Raw genomic sequence first — 18,935 nt, 5'->3', positions numbered from 1 at the left:
ATAAGAAAAAATACTCCAGTCTGCATTTCAGAAGGATCCCATGCATTTCACAAAGGCCAAACACTGTAGCTCAGCCCAAGCCCTAGATCAGGAATGGAGAACTGTGGCCCTCCATATGTTCTCAGATTCCAACTCCCATCATCCTTTAACAGCATGGTTAATGGTCGTGAATAATGGGAGTTGTAATCCAGGAACATCTATAGGGCCACAGGTTCCCCACCCCTGCCCTTGAGTCTAGTTTGGGCTCCCTAGACAAGAATAATTGTATGTCCAGGATCAAAGCTTGCATAGTATGGGGGCACTTAGAAGAAGTGTATGTCTCCATTAAATGCCCTTCAATAGCATGCAGTTCTACTGTCTTCCCCAAAGAATATCCCCATTAAATTGTTTTATGGGAATATAACATGGATTTGTTTGTTTGTTTTTAAAGAAAACCTCAATTTTTCATGAGCAGAACTGTTGTATTTCAGAAAATGCATGGAGAAAACATGTGGGTCTGGTGAGCTGGAACAAATCATCTCCTACTAGAGATTAGCTCCACAACAAGAATAGCGAAGACGTTCAATATCTTTGATGAGCTACAAAGAAGACGACTTTTTGGCAGAAACTCTGCTTGTATTACCCCACCAATGTTCATGTGAACAACAGAGTATCGTATCACGTAGCAGTGTATCTTAGATATTTTGAACATCAACAGCTGTTAACTGCAAGTGTCAGGAACATGCATCCTCATGCTTAATCTATGATTTCTCAGGGTTGAGAACAAAACAAAAACAAAAAGAAATAAAGTACACAATAGAACTATGGGGCTGCTCATACAGTAAGTTTGGTTTGGTTTTTAAAGTGTAACATCCTTTAAATAACCTCTCCCCATCCCTTATGTCACTGTAGTACAAACTACACACATTCCCCAATATGTCACAGATATCATGTCACCTCTCAGTATGCATTTTAATGCTTGTAATGTAAAACTCTGTTATACACTGAGAACCCCTTTCTTAACAAATATGGATTGAAATGAATTGCAAAAAATTTGACACTTTCCAGACCTGCCACTCAACATTTGTCTCTTTCAGAAACATTTTGTATCATACAAGAATTCTTAAGAGAGTCTCACAATATACAGGGAAGATTGGAAGAAGGGGCACAGGAAAAAAAACAGGACGTGGAAAGCAGAGTCAGAAGATGGAATAAAATTAAGGGAAATGGGAGGTCATGTGAGGAGAGATGAAGCCAAAAATCAACAAATGAAATGTACCTATAGCCAGAGAAGTACACACAGAAATATACTACCACATTTTAACAAATAGCTCTCATTCCTTTGTCACAACATATGTTATGAATGACCCCTTTGTGTGAAGTTGTGTAGCTGGCCATTATAAAAGATGGGGTAATGGACTAGATACCACTACAGTCTACAGACACAAACAGTCAAAAGATACAAGAGCAGCATCAACGTTTTCATTAGGTCATTTGAAGCAGAGGGGTTGGGGGTCTAAAGCTACTCTTTTCAGCCCAATATGCACAATGCATGTGAGGTGCACTCTTTCTGAAATTAAGATTTTAGAGGCACAGCAATAAGAGAAATATACTCTCAAAGTTCCTATAAAACTCTATAGAATCACTCATAAACTATGCCAGTGCTTGCAACAGGATCCGAAGGTCCAAAATACACAAGATCATCACACAATCAGATCATCAGAACTAGGCACAGACTTCATAGCCATGGTGCAAGTGCTAAACACCCAGAGACATATGTAGGAGATGAAACATCACATCCCATTTCTATAATGCTGTAAAGACAGTCATCGTGAGCAACAGTTATCAATAACCTGGAAAAGGGGGTAGGGTACTGAGACACAGGGCTTCCAATAATAAGAACTTCAGTTTTCCTGGTCAGCAGGCTTGCCATAAATCCCCCAACACCCCCACCCCACATTCTACTACTGAGGGGCAAAGAATGGACATTGTGTCCATTATTTTGGAATGTAGATTCTTTTGATTCCAATCAATTTGATTGATACGGGGTAGTTAGCAGGTCGTATTGCTTATTAATGCGTTGCTAAAGATTTTTAGAGATGCACTGAATGCAAGATTGGGTATGAATTAGGCAAACATAGGAAAGACCAAAAATTAATTAAATAAGTGATTAATAGATCCATTTACACATGGCAATTACTGCAATCCTAGCAATTGGATATGCAAATTAGGCATACACTTTGCACCCAGCACTTCTTTGTAAACTATGCTCCTTGAGTTGAGCTTCTATCAAAGAGGGAGAGAGAGAAAGGGAAGGGATTGGGAAAAGCAGGGGAGGTTCCTTGGCATCATTAGTGCTGCACTCAGGGGAGCAGAGTTCTGCTCATGTATGTTTTCAGAAATCAAAATTCCTGGTTAGCAGCAGCAAGAATGGATATCTTCCTGCTGGGATTTTCACATGCCCAGCCCCATCAATAAGCAGGCACTGACCTTTAGGGTTCATCAAACATGCCAAGAAAAATAACATGTTGGTGACTGTAGTGATGGGAGAATGGAAAGCAATAACCATTGCTTGGCATTAGCAAGATTATCAGTTTCTCATAAGGACTAAAGTCGGTTGCTACAGGCAAAGCAGGCCTTACCCTGTAATGCCCTCACATCTGCACACCTATCTAGTCTTTCTGGATTGGTCATCCTTTTTCAACTATGATCATATTCCCCTACTTGAACAAAATGGATCTAGAAACAGAACTGTCAAACCACCACCCCTGAGTAGCCTGGAGTGACATCTTCCCATGAATATATGCTACACTTGGGCAGGTGCATAACAGTTCCAAGGCAAACTGCTCCTAAATGAAAGTTGTATCAGGATTCAAGAAACCCTCCTCTTGAAATAGACAAGAGACTTTTACTCCTATTATTGTAGCAACCCTCCTCAGATCAAAATACCGGAAAGCGTCAAGAGTTTTGAAACCTGTTGCCTTCTAAACTCATCCATCTCACTCCACCCTATCACTTGGAAGTACAACTCCATGGTTTAAAGCAGGGGTCCCCAACCCCCGGGCTGTGGACCGGTAACGGTCCATGGCCTGTTAGGGACCGGGCCACAGTAGGGGTGTGGGAACCCCCCCTTACCTTGGGTCCGTGGGGGGGGGGGGGGAGGCGATCTGTCCTGTCCAGGAATCCTCGCCGGCCCTGGCTCCGGCCAGGGGAGGACTTCCGGACACCATTTGCGTCCCTGTTCTTTATAGTAATAGGCTATTACTGCAAAGAACAGGCTCTGGCCGGGGGCGGACTTCCAGCCACTGGGACACAAATGGCGTCCGCATAGCAGATGCCATTTACGTCCCTGTTCTTTGCAGTAATAGGCTATTACTGCAAAGAATAGGGCCAGAGCCGGCCAGCAGCTCTGTGGACTTGCCGCGGAGCGGAGCTGGCCAGGGCCGGTGAGGATTCCGGGGCGGGGCGGATCGCCTCCCACCCGCACCGCGGACCCAAGGTAAGGGGGGGGGTTCCCACACCCCTGCTGCAGCCCAGTCCCTAACAGGCCGTGGACCGGTACCGGTCCACAGATCGGGGGTTGGGGACCCTTGGTTTAAAGGACCAAGTGCAAGGCTTACTTCCAAACAGATACTATTTGCACAAAAGGGGAATCACAGAAAGCAGAATATAAATAAATTGACAGTTCTCACTATGGAGAGATATAAGAAGTTGAATCCTCCAAGGTTCTGCATTGGGTCCATGCTTTTTAGCTTGTTCATCAATGATCTAGAGTTAGGTGTGAGCAGTGAGTTGGCCAAGTTTGCTGATGACACTCAATTATTCAGGGTGATAAAAACAAAAAGGGATGGCAAAGAGTTCCGAAAGGATCTCTCCAAACTGGGTGAATGGGCAAAAAAATGACAAATGCAGTTCAAATGCAGTTAATCAAGTGTTAAGAGATGCACACTAGTGTAAAACACTGTAACTTCACATTTATACTGGTGGGATCTGAGTTGGGAAAGAGATCTTGGGTCATGGTGGATAGCTCAATGAAAACGTCAACCCTGCGTGCAGCAGCTATGAAAAAGGCAAATTCCATGTTAGGGATCATTGGGAAAAGAGTCAAAAATAACATTGCCAATATTGTAATGGCTCTATACATATCTATAGTGCCACCACACTTGGAATACTGTTCTTGTCGCTGCTTCTCAAAAAGGATACTGTAGATCTAGAAAAGGCCAATCAAAATGATCAGAGAGCTGGAGCAACTCCTCTATAGGGAAAGGTTACTATGCTTGAGGCTTTCTAGTTTTTAAAAAAAAGTCAAGAAGGGGGGACATAATATATGTGTATAAAATTATGCATGGTGTGGAGAACTGGACAGAGAGAAGTTTTTCTCCCTTTCTTTTACAATACTAGAATCCAGGGCCATCCCAAGAAGCTAATTGGTGGGAGATGCATAACTGACAAAAAGAAGGAGTTGCTCCATACCCTGCATAGTTAAACTATGCAATAGGATACCACAAGACGTGGTGACAGCCACCAAAGCAGACAGTGTTAAAAGAGGATCAGACAGATTCACAGAGGATAAGGTTTTCAATGCCTTCTCATTATAATGGTTATATACTACCATCCAGGATCAGGACAACATGCTTCTGAATACCAGTCACTGAGGAACAGTGGGAGTGCACTACTGCCGTCATGTTCTGGGGGCACTTTCCCTCATAGCTATCTGATTGGCCACTGTGGGAAACAGGATGCTGGACTAGACAGAACTTTGGTCTGGTCCAGTAGGTTTCTTTGTATGTCCTTATTAGCCCGTCACCTTTGTTTGCTGTACTATCAGAATGACAGACAGACAATAAAAAGACAAGCTTGTTCTTATGGTCCCCTACTATGTCTTACATGGGTAGGAAGAGCCTCTGTTGAGGCCTAGATGGCTCAGAGGATGGCTTCATTTGCTACTGCAGCCACGGCTGTCTGTATTCTGCATCCTCCCATTACATTCTGCACTAGAAAACAGTCTGTAATCTGAAAATATAGACAGGCTGCGCCTGCCCCCTGACCACTGAAAATCCTCTTCTGGCTTTCTTATCTTTCACAAATAATTACCTGTGCATTCACACACATTTGCATTTTTCTCTCTTTAGCTATAAGACCTAGAAACTAAGGTTTAAAACCAAAATGAAATACTCAGTTATGTGCCAAATTCCAGGCAGCATCACATGAGGGAGTGCTTCTAGCACAGCAGCCTGGCGACTCTGAAGGGCTAGAGAAGGGAAAGGTATGCAAATTGGAGGCAAGATCACATGGCTTTCTTTTCTCCTCTGAGGACAGCTCTCCTTTCTTCCAACTAGGAAAGAAGAGCCCAGCTTGGCTGTGATAAACAGCCATGCTTTGGTTATCACTTTCCTTAAGTTGAGGAGAGGCAGCTAGTGATGGATGGGTAGGAATTTGGTTATCAGGCAGGGCTGTCAGCCAGAGTTGCAGATAACACGCACACATTTAGCAGGGCATCATTATGCAATGGCATGGAGCTAAAATATGGCCAAGGGTATTGAAAGAATGAAAGAACAGGATTTAGAAAAAAAATAGCAAATTGAGCAACAATAAAGGAGCGCAAGGCAAGGACGTTATCGTCCTAGTGACACCTTTTATCTCAGTCTGGTTAGCGAGAGAAGGGCACAAATTGGTCCTTCCTCCACCATTGTATCCTCTTGTACAAACAGAGGCAGATAAAATGTGTCACCGGTGTGATAGCATATCAATTTAACCCTAATTATCTAGGGGGTCACGCTAAGAAATAAGGGTTTCGCATTTCAACAGGTCCCTCAGTTTCTTCTATGGAGGAGCACATTAATAACATGGGGAAAGAGGGAGGGAGACAAGAAAGGGAGGGCGCCTATAATTGAATTCAGTCACTCAGGTGGTCCTAGTGTATAAAAAATTAATGTGCAAGTCTCCCAACTAATCAGAGATAGTTAATGTCCACCTGCTTCTGGGTTCGGAGTGTCAGAAGCCCAAGAAAATAGGGCCATTTGCTTCAAGCTGGATTCCTTGATACCGAGCTTTAAAAAAATCTCCTTTGGAAAAGATATGGGGAACATTAAATGTTGATACTTCAGGACCCAGTCTCAGTCATTGATAGAACCCCATATGCTACCACATTCTAAAAATAAATAGAAAGCATTGTCACCATTGCTTCAGTAAAGACCCTGCCACATCGGTGTTAGTAGAGGGAAGGGAGCAACACTGAGAGTGGCCCCTCCCTGGTCTCAAAATCTGTTTCAAACAAAGTTATACCTATCCTAATATTTTTTATTTTTTATTTAAAATATTTATATGCCACCCTATAACTGTGCAATAACTAATGGAGCCTCATGGGAAAGCAACTAAATTGCATACAAACAATGTGAAAGGAAGATGCAGCAGGTAAATGAGGAAGCAGAATGAAACAATCCCTTTCCTACACCTTAGAGGAAAGCCATACAACCCCTCACATTTAAATGAGACAAGAGAGCAAAAATCACAACCATGCATGCCTTCAAGCCTGCTGGAGCACTGATCTGTTTGGAAAGTTCAGAAGGCATAACTACGTGAAAGGCATCTACTCCCCAGAATGCACTGCTAACCTTAATCCAAGAATAACTCACTACCTCAAGGTATAGGTGGCACCATCTATTATCCCAGAACAAGTCGTTGGAAGATACAGAAGAAAGGCAGCAAGAAAGGCATGGCTTGTTTGGTATAGCTAACTGAAAAAAGCCATATCTTGTACCTCCATTTAAGAAAACAACGGGGGTGGGGAATGAATCTACTGTAGAGGAGGGGGACTGCTCTCTAAGAAGGGCTCTAGCTTGATATTCACTCCTATATGTATTTAGCATGCATCAAATTGAAAACCAAGGCTTTGTATTTTGGATCTTGATAACCCAATTCTAGTTGTTCTAAAGGAATTTTCTAGCCTTCACACAAGCAGAAAATATCTAAGATGTACAATTGATACTTCAACACCACTCTAGGTTATGTGTTACAACTGCCATTGTATACAGTAACAGTCCTGCAATGCTTCCAAGCTTACTGCAAGTCTTAATTTACTGAGCGGTAAAAGAGCCAGCTTTGAGCACTTCTAAATTGCAGTAAATAAATTTCAGAGCTCTGCTAGGTCATCTAAATGCTCTTCATCAGGACCACCTGCATTTTGCTCCTGTACCTCTACAGGAGGCTTAATTACTTTCCTGGAGTCATCTTAGCAGCATCTAATCAGCCAGTGGGGTGGCTGAGATTCAGATTTGCAAGTGACTGCAACAGGAAGCAATATCCTTGCTGGAAGTGCTGGGATTACTACAGCAGTGAGTTTTCATGCTAACTTGAGACAGATCTCCCCTCTCTCTGCCATCAAACATGTCACAGCACAGCCGGACTATACGATGCATGTCACTCTCACACATCACCATGCATGAAGCAGAAAGGCTCAACACTTGGCTCCTCTATTGGCTGTCAAGGGTTGCCAATGAATTCCTGCTTCTGAAGGGCTGGTAGGAGCTGCATCTTTCTCTCAAAGTTATACTATGAGTCGGAGTCACTTGAGCAAATGAGACAAAGCGGGAGGCCTGTGGATTTTGATGTTCAGCTTCTTGCAGTAGGACTTCTCAAGCAAAGTTACCCAACAAGTAATCCAGGAGCTGCAGCATTTAGCTTTCCCAATATCCTCCTCTACTAAGAAGTGCCCATAGTTCCAGGTGATGGCCAGTAATTCACTCATGCTACGAGCTAGTTGCCACCTCAGTCAATCTGCTTGTGATCCCTCACACACATCTTCCTTAGTGTCAGCACTCTGGGGACAAGAGCTCTGTACGTCTATTTTTATAAACATCCATCTCCCACAGCCCCTCTCTGCTTACAGTCATGATGGCCAAAAAGAGCATCCCAACTCAACCAAGTGCCCAAATGATCAACATTTGCCACCTCACTCCTAGATTGGATGCCATTCCATTTCATGATCCCTTACTCCCTCATCGCTGTTCTGAGTGGAAGTGCTGGCAAGATGCAGACGCATTTCCTCTCCCCCACTTGCCCCCAACACCCCTCTAGCAGTAAAGGGTGTGATGAGCCAATTGCCTCCTTCATCCCACCCATATTCCGGAGATGCCAACAACACATTCAGAGATGGGCGCTACAAAGCCATTAATGGAAACAGCCTTAGCACACAACATGAAGGTCATTGAAAATTTTCCCTACAAAAGTCATCCTGCCACCTCTAGATATTAATGAGGGCTGACCAGCAGCAAAAATGCATCTATGCTCTATTAGTAAAAAGAGAGACACATTATAATAAGAGGAAAGCATACATCATAGTTGAAGCAGACACCAACCAAATTTCAGGGCCACAGGTGCTGCTGCAAGGGATTCTGGTGTGCAAGCTCAGCCACCACCAAATGCTACCACCAGCACACCCCCACCCCCAGGAAGGGTAACCATTTCCAACATAAATCATGCACACAAAGATACAATATGCACTGAATTACACTCCTATTTCAAAGACCTTTTGACAAGTGTTGATTATTTGTTTATTTATTAAATTTATCAATTGCCCATCTGGCAGGTCACCCAGACACTCTGGGTGATGTACAACAATAAAAACAGTTTAAAACAATAAAATTCAACATTAAAAACATCATATTTCTAAAAAATACCCTAACCCACCCCAAATGCCTTCCTGAATAACCACGTTTTAAATGTGTGGCGGAAGCTCATTAGAGGGGGCATGGCGGAGCTCCCTAGGGAGGGAGTTCCACAGAGTGGGGGCCATCACAGGGAAGGCCCTTTCCCTCATTCTCACCAGTCTAGCTGACCTAGCTGATGGGACAGAGAGAAGGCCATCCGAGGCTGATCTTGTTGAGCGGCCTATCTGGTGTTGCTGGAGGCGCTCCTTGAGATAGGTTGGGCTGGAATCATATAGGGTTTTAAAGGTCAAAACCAACACCTTGAATTTGGCCCAGAAAACAACTGGTAACCAGTGCAGCTCCTTCAGCACTGGAGTGATGTGATCTCGCCAGTGGCTGCCTTTAATCTGGTAAGCCGCCACATTCTGTACCAGCTGCAGCTTCCGAACCGTCTTCAAGGGTAACCCCATGTACATGTCAGGGTAGAAACTGAGCCGATAGAACCCCAGAGCAGTTCTGATTCTGAGGAGGAACAGCAATCCGTGGGAGAGGAGCTTGCTCATCTCTCACAGGCACAGCAGCTGGCAGAGATTCCTCCTGCCAGCATTCCTGGAAGAGATAGTGACTCTGGCAGCGAGAGTGTGCTGGAGGGGGGCTTGCTGGATGCTGGACGCCAACACAGGAAGCGATGACAGATGGAGGGTGCGGAAAGGAGGTGTAGCGCTTGTTTGTCGTGCAAGCAACAGTCACGTCCCGAGGACCCAAGGGAAAGAGGGAGGATCTCTCCCTAGCCCATAAGTTCAGGGTCTTCCCGTGATTCTCTTTCAAACGGGGACCAACTGCCTAACCTGGAGCATAGGCTACTCTGCTGTCTTTCCCCAGTGCTGTTCCTTGCTTAGTCGCTGGTGATTAGCATCTGAAAGAGTCATTAAGTTGTAAAAGGATTGAAGCCTTGAAAAGAATCCTTTTGTCTGTGTCTTGAGTTGGCTATTGGAGTAGACTGTAAGAGGCAGCCAGGGCGCTCCTGACAGCACAGCGCATTACAGTAGTCTAAACGAGAGGAGACCAGGGTATATACTACCAATGGGAGCAGATGGTTGGGAAGGTAGGGGCGCAGCCGCCGTATCAGATGGAGTTGGTACAGCACTGTCCAGCTCACAGCTGACACCTCAGCCTCCATGGACAGCTGGGAGTCTAAGATGACCCCCAGGCTGCAGACCTGGTCTTTCAAGGGTAGCCGTACCCCATTCAACACCAGGTCAGCATCCCCCAAACTACTCTTGTCTCCCACCAAAAGTATCTCAGTCTTGTCAGGGTTCAGTTTCAGCTTATTCCTCCCCATCCAGCCACTCACTGTCTCTAGACATTTGGACAGGGATTCTATGGCCAACCTTGGTGAAGGTTTGAACGAGAGGTAGAGCTGTGTGTCATCTGCATACTGATGACACCGCACCCCAAACCTCCTGATGATACCCCCCAGCGGCTTCACATAGATGTTAAATAGCATCGGGGAGCGGATGGAACCCTGTGGCACCCCACGAGTGAGCGACCACAGGTCCGAAACCTCCTCTCCCAGTGCTACCCTCTGGTACCTGCCAGAATACGGTGTCTCCAATGCCCAACCCCTCCAGGCCGTCCAGGAGGATACCGTGGTCAACGGTACCAAAAGCTGCTGAGAGGTCGAGGAGAACAAGGAAGGAGCATTCGCCCCTATCCAGAGCCCTCCTCATATCATCCACCAAGGCGACCAAGGCCGTTTCTGTCCCATGCCCAGGCCTGAAGCCCGACTGAAATGGATCTAGAAAATTGGCTTCTTCCAAACGAGCCTTCAACTGCATCGCCACCACCCGCTCAATCACCTTGCACAAAAATGGCAGATTTGAGACTGGGCAAAAGTTGTTCAGAACTTGGGGATCCAAGGAGGGCTTTTTTAAAAGCGGTCTTATCACTGCCTCCTTGAGGGCTGATGGCATCACTCCCTCCTCAAGGGAGGCATTCACCACCACCCTGATCCCCTCACTCAGCCTCTCTCTGCAGCTCATAATGAGCCAAGATGGGCAAGGATCAAGTAAGCAGGTGGTCGGCCTTACAGATGAAAGCACCTTGTCCACTTCACCAGAAGGAAGAAGCTGGAACCGATCCCACAAAACCGGTTTGCCACAGACCGCCTCTTGCTCACTAACTGTATCCACAGCGCACGGAATAATACTCCTTATCCGATCAATTTTACCTGCGAAGTGCCTTGCCAAGGCCTCACAGGAGGCCTTAGAATGCTCCAGTGGTTCCAGACCAACTGGACCCACCAGGCTCCGGACCACTTGGAACAGCCTCCTGGGACAGCACTCTGCAGACGCGATAGAGGCAGCATAATATTCCTTTTTTGCTGCCTTCACCGCCATGTGATAGGCTGAAGATACAGCTCTAGCCCGTGTCTGATCGTCTTTGGAGTGAGACTTCCGCCACCGGCGCTCTAGCCGTTTCACCTCCTGTTTCAGAGCTTGTAACTGCGGATTGAACCATAGTGCAGTCCGAGCCCTGTTCAGGGGGAGAGGGCATTTCGGAGCCACCCGATCTAATACCCCAGTGATTGCGGCATTCCAGCCACCCACCAGGGTCTCGACTGAATGGTCGTTGGTGTGCTCCAGAGAATCCCCAAGCGCGTTCAGGAATCCATTCGGATCCATAAGATGCCTAGGGCAGACCATTTTAATGGGTCCTCCACCCCTGCAGAGGGGTTGTGGAATCGAGAAGTCCAACATCACCAGATAGTGATCTGACCATGACAATGGGTGGTGGATATACCCCCGACTTCCAGATCACTTCCCGCTTCTCCAGAAACAAACACAAGGTCTAGCGCATGACTGGCTACATGGGTGGGCCCAGTTGGAATAGGGTGCAGCTCCCAGGAAGCCATGGTCTCCATGAAGTCCCAAGGTGCCCCCATGAGGGCAGCCTCTGAATGTACACTGAAGTCCCCCAACACCAATAAGTTAGGAGACTATGCACGCACATCAGAGACCGCCTCAAGCACTTCGGCCAGGGAGTCAGTCGTGCAGCAGGGTGGATGGTACACGAGCAGATTTAGAGATTACTTTCTAGCTTATAATTGTAGCATTATTTACTAATGATTGCTTTACTCACAGTGTTTTTAATCTTCTTTGTAAACTGCCTGGAGTTCTTGTTAAACAAGAACTGCATAAGACCAATATTAAAAAAAAAAAAAAGTATGAGATCAAGGACACAAGAAGCCTGAGATTTGGATTTTCTACAGGGACCTATTTTTTCATCACAGAATGGAAATTTTGTTTCCGGAAAACTCAAATTCTGTTGGTAGGCCACTTAGGCAGATTCAGTAAATGTTCACATTATCACAGAATCGAAGTTGGAAGGGGCCAAGAGAGTATCAAGTCTAAAACCCTTCCCCAAAAGGTAGGAACATGCATCCACCAACCCCATGCTGATCAACCCATATAGTCCAGAGATGAATGTGCTACGAGCAGAGATGAAGTGTGCTGCAGAAAGTAACTCTGGGAAACTGGTTTTTGTAAGCACTGTAGTAATTGAGGGAAAGGATGAAAGGTAGACATGAATTTATCAAACGGCAGGGAGATAAATGGGAGGTGTATGAATGATGGACAGCCCACTTGTGTCAGTCTTTTTCCAATCTCTTAGCAATATATTCAAGCTTTCCTTTGTAAGCATGAGGACTAGAATTTTACATTTCCTTTAAAACTGAAGTTAAGATTCTAAGGAAACTGATATGGGGATTTCCCCATATGGTTTTCTTCCTTTAATTTTACTGCTGTTTTAAATTGTTTTATGACACTGTGATGTTTCTGCTGCAGCTTTTTTTATTAGTTACTTTTGTTGTTGTGTTATTGTTTACTTTGTATGCCACTCTGAATGTATTTTTATGCAGAAATGCAGGGCATAAATAATATGAAACGAAATGAAATGAATAAACATTCCCTTAGCTGTATGAGAATACTTACAGTACTATATATGCTCTGTACTTAAAATGTTCAAAAATTATGTGCCAATGTATCTCAAATTCTGCACCAAGAAAAGTTGAATTCTGCAAAGTTCTGCAAAACAGGACATCCTGCATTATATATTTTCTTATTTTTAATACATTGATTCTACTTCTGCTAGTCATGGAGAGTGGGTGAGAGCTATGCAAGGAACTAGTGCCTTGACTATTAGAAATTCTGCTTGACCCTATCTGCTTTGAGAGTTCATCAAGTAGCGCTTACATACTTACAGGCCTATCTTCACAACTGTGAGAGCTCAGTTTAATAATTTGTTTTAAATAAAAAATGAGACCTTCAGGATTCCAGTAAAAAGTCTGGCAGTCCCATCATGGAACAGACACGGTCTTGAACATGTAAACCACAGGTTCACACATCTGAAGCTGTCTTATACCAAATTAGATCCTTGGCCCAGCTACTCTAGTATTGTCTAACTAACAACGGTTGTCTAGGATCACAGACAAAGATTTCGCTCATCACTTGGTTCCCAAGGGCTTTTAAATGGGGATGTCAGAGATTGAAACATATTGTCTACATGCAAACAAAGCAAGTGCTCTACCACTGCGCCATGGACCCTCTACTCTGCATCACTGGGGTGTTAAAAAGCAGTCGCTATCTTGCAGTGTCTATTTCCAGTGTAGTTCGGGTAGTGGTGGGAGAATGAATTAAACCCAAGAACTTAAGTATCTCCCATGTCCGCCCCATCAAAGTGGTCAATTCCCTCTCCAACTAACAAAGCATGCCAAAGAACTAGAACTTCTCCAAACCTACACCCTGCCCTCCCAAAAGTGAATTTTAATTTCAATTTTTAAAATGATGGGAGAAAACAGAAAATCAAGTGGAACAGACACCCTTGCCAGTGAAGGGTCAAACAACACTTCCTTAAAACCACAACTTGGCAGTAAAGTGCAATAGAGCTAAGCACAATACCAGTGACACAGCTGACGACCCTTTACTCCCTGTGTTCTCAGCAACATGCACGCAGCTGCTGACAGCAGAGCTTAAAATCTCTCCTGGGGTCTGAAATCATAGAGGGGGCATCTTCAGCATTTGGATCCATACAACTAGAGACTAGCTTTGCTCTTGCCAGGGCAAGAGAACAGAACACTCCTCCCAGAACCGGCTGCCATTAGCATGTGTTCTGCCAGTGAGAAACCTCCAGAGCCAAAGGACAAGTGCAGCAATTAGAATGTGGGAAGGGGGGAGAGACAAGAGCTGTTTAACTGCACAACCCCAGAGGTCAGTGCATCTGACTCCTAGCTCCTACATAAATATTGCATGAGTTAAGGGGGGAGGGGAGATAGTTTTGAGATTTCCTGAAGGCTTTTCACCCTGCAACCCTTCCCCTTATTCTTGCATTCTGCATACAGCTCAACATGTGAGCAGTGTTATTTACACATGCAAAAGCCAGAGAATAATTTGTGTAAATGAACGGAAATTGAGAAATGTGTCACCTGCTAGAATGACCTAGAAAGGACACAGATCTCCAGTAACCAGCTTTCCCAGTACAACAACTCTGTATATTATATTCATCATCTACCCATAACCACTGCCTTGCAAATAAGCTAGAAAGCACAAGGCATCAATAAAGGTGAAAGGAAATACAGACCTTTCAGCAGTATGTGGATAATACAATATGGTTGTGATTGCATTCAATCACTGCTAAACCTCAACTCTCATGAATGGCTCTACTCTCTGGTATCTTTCACATTAGCCGGGTGGTGTGGCAACTCAGACAGTAATTGCAGATCAAGCCTTTTACAAGTTTTCCCTCGATTTCCAGTCACAAACCTGTTGGTATCATCTCTAAACACAAGCTACTATCGGTGCGTCTGCATTCTTCCTGTCACCCAAGTTGGTCTATTCTAAATTTGCTGGTGCAGCCTGTTCCATTACAGATCCACTTTCACAGCTGCAAAAAGTGTTCTGCAGTTGAACCCAAGTTCGTTTGCTTTTCCTCAGTGCCACCTGAAATAAAATGTCTCCTCTTCCTTTATGACACACTTTCAAAATGGCTGAATACTGCAATTATGGCTACCCCCACCCCTCACTCTTTCCCTGGGCCACACATTTCTCATTCCTTCAGCCTTTCTCTGCAAAATGATGTATTCTAAAGCCTTGGCAGCTTCACTGCTCCTTTCTGAATCTACACGCATGCACCTGCACACACACCTACCTCTACCTTCTTTTTAGCTTTATTGGAATAAAATAGTCACTAGCGAGAGAAGAAGCATGGCTTCCCTTGGGCATTCACCTGGCATGAGGCTGTGTTCAATTCATCCTATATCCACCTGACAAAGTAGTCATCAAGTGACTGGCTATGTTTCTTGTGTGCCTCTGAGCTTGATACCAAGCCTATTTGACCACCTAGATATTTCCCACACTGGCTGCACCAGGAAGGTGATGAGCAGGTGAGGTCTGCAAATATCCTGGAACTGGGAAACAGAGAACTCTAGCCTCTATGCATCTCCTGCGGTCATGCTCTAATGCTCCCTGACATTTATCTGAAGACGGTGAGCTGTTTGTAGTCACCACCATGATTTGTTAGTAATTATTTTCATGGTGTCACATTGCTGTCACACTGTTAACAAAGAGAAAGGCAGACCGAGGCTGCTTGCAAGAGACACTCAGGAAGCGCCGGGGGGGGGGGGTGTCAGACACCCAGAGACTCTCTTTGCTCAACGGAGCTTTCGAACCAGAGTCCTTACAATGCCCTAAATCAATGGCTCCTCAGAGGCAGCAAGCCAGCACTGTCTTGCACTTTGGCCACAATGGCTGAAATTAATTACAATAGTCTTCCCCATTTCTGGCTGAAACAAAGCTCACAAATCCAGTAGGTTCAATAGGACTAGATCTCCTTAAGCTGTGAATATGCAGGAGGCCTGAAGCAAAACACAAACAACATTAGATACTGATGACTTCCACTCTCTTTCAAGCTGCATATTTTTAATGTAGTCTTGCTATTCAGTTGCTCTTTCCAAGCAATGCAAAACCACTGTGAAATCTATACTGTCCCACTGCCTGCAAATATGCTCATCTATACACACTGACAATGTGCTATATATTTCTTCAGCCTGGCCTCATTAGCTGTATCACAGCACTGTTAACCATCTTCTAATTAAGGATTTCCCAGTACCAAGAGATAGCAGCAGCCCTACACACAAAGTCATCCACCTGGACTTCACAGCATAGTGGTTGTGCCCCAGTTACTTTGCCCTTATGCCACTGACATACCAAAAACTTCCTGTACACTGGCTCCACCCAACCATCTTCCACCTGTGATTGTGATCATCCTTTCCCCACTTATCTGTGTTGCTTGCTTGGCCCCCTGAGGAATGTCAGCAATTCTGCCGCCTGGTATGTCACACAATACAAATACAGCTAGATGAGAGTGAGCTGCCTGACCAGCTGATCTTTCAAGCCGCACTTGATCTCTGCACAGAACGATGATGAACATGGCTCCTTAAACAACCTAAATCCACATTGTACTGGATAGGAATCATGTTTAAAAACAGCTCAGAGGAGGCACCTGCAACCACAGCAATTCGCAGGGCATTAAACCGTAATGACAGAAGCTCAGACATTCCATAATTAGGAACCTGGAAGCATCTTGGGAAGCAACTTCCATTCAGGGCTCCTATCAATAGCCCATGAGTGATGCAATGAAGTATTAGGATAATCATGGGTAGACTAAATATTCCATAACACAAAATAGCAGTCTCTTTACCTGGTTCAGTACCTAATGAGACTGAGACATGATGCCACAATTCAAAAGAATCTCTTGATCCACCAAGATCAAGAGACTTTCCACCAATTTTGTAGGTGGGGATAAGATGCTAGATCCCCAGTTTGCATAGTTTCCAACAGCCTCCAAAAGCACAGCCTTGGTATCAGTGGCCTGGTGGTAAGGTATCTCAAGAGCAAACAGATATATCTACTTCTCAAGTATGGAAATAGCAAAGTATACTGTTCAGACAGCCTGATAATGCTGGCATAACTGCAGTACAGTAAGGATAGATCACACTACCTCAGCCATACCTAATACCTCTTGCTATTTAACTTTGCCCTATGTTCATTTTGCTTGCCCCTCAAAACCTAGCTTGAATTGCCTCTTTCAGCTTCAGAAATTACTGCATCTAACAACCTTGATTCAGGCTGGTAATGGGTCGTTCACATGGAGGGGAAGCCTAAAGCCAGCAGGGATCAGTGTACTGACAACAAAACTCAAGTTTCAGATTGTATGGAATCAAGGCTCATCTCTGCCTTTCACCAACAACTTAACAGAATATTGCCATTTCATTAGATTTTGCTGCAATCCTGCCTGCCAAAAAAATGAGTTCTTGAATGTTCAGCACCACATAAAAAAACTGACATCTCTAGAATGAACAGAGTGAAAAAGGAGCTTCAGGATTATCTACTTAACCCCATACACTGAAAGTTTGGGCAACATAAAGCTCATATACCAAATATCAAGTAGGAACCTCTTTTTTGTAGCTCCTGAAGGATTCACTGCATTGCATGGCATTTCAGCCACTTCCTTACTTTGTTTGCATCTTATGGCATATCCACTTGCATACTTTTTCAGCAAATAACCTTGTCCATTTTCCATGAAGCAGTATCAGATAGCCCAAAAAGTACTCTTCCCTATCATGTTCCAGAAAGCTTCAGTAGATAAGCAATTACTCCCAAGGAGTAATACAGTACAATGCTAAGCTGCTACGAATGCAACCTCCCCCATCCCCACTTTTCTGGAAATATATTTGAACAAAGAACATACCAGGCATGGCCAGGCTGCCTAAAACCCCAAATCTGAATTTGTATGCCATTTCCAGGCTGACTCAGCATTACACCAATAAGGTAATATAGAAATCACTTGGAGAATGTATCATCAGGGCCTCCCAGGTTTTTGATCCGTCAGTTTAAATTTACCTCTCTGGGAACTGCCCAATCCCCATAAAAATACCTGTGACTGTGAAATCTTTTATTTATCTTCAGGTGGTTGGAAAAGAGTCAAGGCAAAATTCTTCCACTCTCTGGAGTCCCAGGTGGACCTCTCCTGCCTGTAAAGTGCTATGGTCAGTTACTCTTAGAATCCTGATAAGTGAGTGCTGGTAAGCTAGTTTGAGGTTTCATTTTATTTTTTTAAAGCAATTTCCGAAATTCTCTCTGCTTAGTTCCTTAATAAATATATTGAATTGGAAACTGGACTTGAGAACTTGATCCTCTTGCCTAGACTGAGGGTTGGCTTCACCCATGTGCTGGACTGCTTGGCAAACATGTTAACCTGACTGTTGAGTAGTTTAAAGGAAGCTCTGAAAAAGGAGCCTGTCATTCGCCATATAAAAAAGCCATAAACCCAGATCCCCATGTATCCAGGGTATGAGTTATTAAATAGTAATATTCCATAACTTAATAATATTTGGATGGTGGCAGCCTATCTGAGAAATATAGACAAAAGGTGTCTTGCAGCCTCTTCTACCTCATAGGGGTGGAGGTGCAGACACAATGGTATGTCACATATGCTAAGTAACTTTGTCTCCCAATTCATAACATTACCACATCATCAAGCTAGGAAGGCCTTCAATATCCTGACAACTGCTCCTATATAGGCATTTGGTACTATGCAAATATAAATATAATTGATTACTCATCTGTTACAAAACTGATGACAAATCTATTAAAAAAAATATTTAAATCAGCTGATTTTTCTATTTCTTTATTTTCTTGTCTTCACATAGAACATTAAAAGAGTTCAACAAACTGTTCAAAAATAATACTGTCCTAAGTAATACAATCCATGAAAACCCACCTGGTGATTCTTGTGGTGAGGTGAGATAAATTACTACTTGGAGCAAATGAACTCAGCTACCACAAACTTATAAAAAGCCACTTATCCTATCTCCTGTGAGGACACTCTCCTCCAGACAGGGAAACTTTTCCAAATTCCCTGCTCCTCCAGACAGGGAAACTTTTGTAAATTGGAAGAGAGTTGATGTTTTATCCTCCTTTCAGGCTGTTGATGTACTACAAATGGCTACATAGATATGTGAGTAAGTGGGCTAATATTTTATTTATCACTTTTCTAAGAAAGAGAGATACTCAAAGTGACTTACAATAGATGTTTAAAGGCTAGTACATTTTATAGACTTATTTGTAAAGCTATGCCGCCTTGTGGTGTAGCCACTGCCAGCCTTTGAATACTTTTCTCAGACTCAGCTTCAAGGAAATAGGTGAACCCCCCACCCCTAATTGTTTTGATGAACTGTCCCAAATAGTCAAC

At 44.1% G+C, this 18,935-nt stretch overlaps 1 protein-coding gene across 3 annotated transcripts in view; it reads right to left on the bottom strand.

Annotated features, from left to right (window-relative positions):
- The window catches only part of ERI3 (ERI1 exoribonuclease family member 3), a 271,698-nt gene that overhangs the window by 180,191 nt on the left and 72,572 nt on the right, over positions 1-18,935 (bottom strand). The window lies entirely within an intron of this gene.

This window comes from Heloderma suspectum, chromosome 4 (genome assembly GCF_057233095.1).
Source record: "Heloderma suspectum isolate Gila_16-S chromosome 4, 16-S_ref, whole genome shotgun sequence".
Taxonomy (NCBI): Eukaryota; Metazoa; Chordata; class Lepidosauria; order Squamata; family Helodermatidae; genus Heloderma; species Heloderma suspectum.
This window is presented reverse-complemented; position numbering and strand designations above follow the sequence as displayed.